The sequence below is a fragment of the Colobus angolensis genome, unplaced genomic scaffold (assembly GCF_000951035.1).
Source record: "Colobus angolensis palliatus isolate OR3802 unplaced genomic scaffold, Cang.pa_1.0 Scaffold522, whole genome shotgun sequence".
NCBI lineage: Eukaryota > Metazoa > Chordata > Mammalia > Primates > Cercopithecidae > Colobus > Colobus angolensis.
This window is the reverse complement of record NW_012118733.1, coordinates 248,720-250,189: the sequence shown is the minus strand read 5'-3', so window position 1 is coordinate 250,189 and position 1,470 is coordinate 248,720. Positions and strand designations below refer to the sequence as shown.

Sequence of the window (1,470 nt, the reverse complement as noted above, 5' to 3'; positions counted from 1 at the left end):
AAATAGACAAAAGGTTTGAACAGACACTTGACCAAAGAAAATAAACAAATGGTAAATATGAACAGTAAAAAAAAAAGCTTAACATTATTGGTCATTATCAATACACAGCCACCAGAACGGCCATAAAAAAAAAAGACTAAAAATACCAAGTTTTGGCAAAATGTGTGGAAAACTGAAGCCTTCATATATTGCTGGAGGAACTGTAAAATGTATAGCCACTTTGGAAAACAGTGTAACCCAGCAATTCCACTAAGTATCTACATATGTGAAAACATAATCATACAAAAGACCTCAACTGAAGAGAAATGTGTAAACCTTCAAATGACACCAGTGACACCAGGTTGCTGAGCTTAGAGATCTTAAGTTTGTTTTATTTTGTTTCTTTGGAGTTTCTTTTGCTATCAAACTGTGGGCTTTTATAACTGCTATTATCAGTCCCTATAGTGAAATCTACTTGCATTATTTAAGCCACTGCAGAATTTCTTAAAAATTTCCACCACACTAAGCCATTCCCAAATGTTAATCCTTGGCTTCTAAATGGTCATCATTACCTTGGCAGAGGCGAGGAAAAAGAGGCAGAAGTAAACTTCTTCAAACTGCATATATGACAAGAGTAACTGGATGGCTCTGAGAAAGTAGCTTTCACAGCAAAAAGTAAAGTGTGTAAGAGAACTTGATGCAACACCTTGTTGACAGCTTTGTCACTAAACTGTTTAGATACTCCCCTCCCTTTTAGGTACCTGAATGACCTCAGGTGAAAATTGATTCTGAAAAGAGTCACCTATGCAAATCCTAGACAGAACATTTTTTACTGATGAATATAGAAAGAAGAAAGCTCTTTCATCTATTTGACAAGCTCTTTTTTCTTTTATCTGCCTGTTTAAGATTTTGCATCACCTCCTCAGTATCAAAGTCATGATCCTCCCGGATAAAATCCATGAATTTACAACACAGTCTGTAAGTTACAATAACAGCAGCATTTCAGAACACAAAATAAATTCCAGGAAAAGGGAAATTTAAATTAAGAAAAAGTTTTCATCTATAAGACAGAAATATGCCTGACAGACACCGAGCTACAAAGTTTCGTGAACAAGTCTATAACAAGTAAGCTAGCTGAGCACCTGCTAGTCATGGTCAAAAGAAAAGGCAAAGGGAGGAGATGACCATGGTGTGTGCTTAGAGGAAGGGAAGGGCAGAGACATTCTGACTGGTTCTTCTGGATGAACAAAGTGGTTCAGCCAAAGTAACTGCTAAATATATAAAGGGTGAGCACAGAACATTGCCAACACTGAGAGCTTTGTTGGGTGTTCTTTTTCCTTTACAGTAATATCTAAATGCTTCCTTAACTTTTCAGTGACAAACTGGTTTTGTTTTGTTTTTTGTTTTTTGTTTTCGGGGGGGGGTTTGTTTGTTTGTTTTTGAGACTGAGCCTCACTCTGTCACCCAGGCTGGAGTGCAGTGGCACGATCT

At 37.1% G+C, this 1,470-nt stretch overlaps 1 protein-coding gene across 3 annotated transcripts in view; it reads right to left on the bottom strand.

Moving 5' to 3' along the window:
• Positions 1 to 1,470, bottom strand: part of AKAP13 (A kinase (PRKA) anchor protein 13) — a 360,775-nt gene that overhangs the window by 309,842 nt on the left and 49,463 nt on the right. The window lies entirely within an intron of this gene.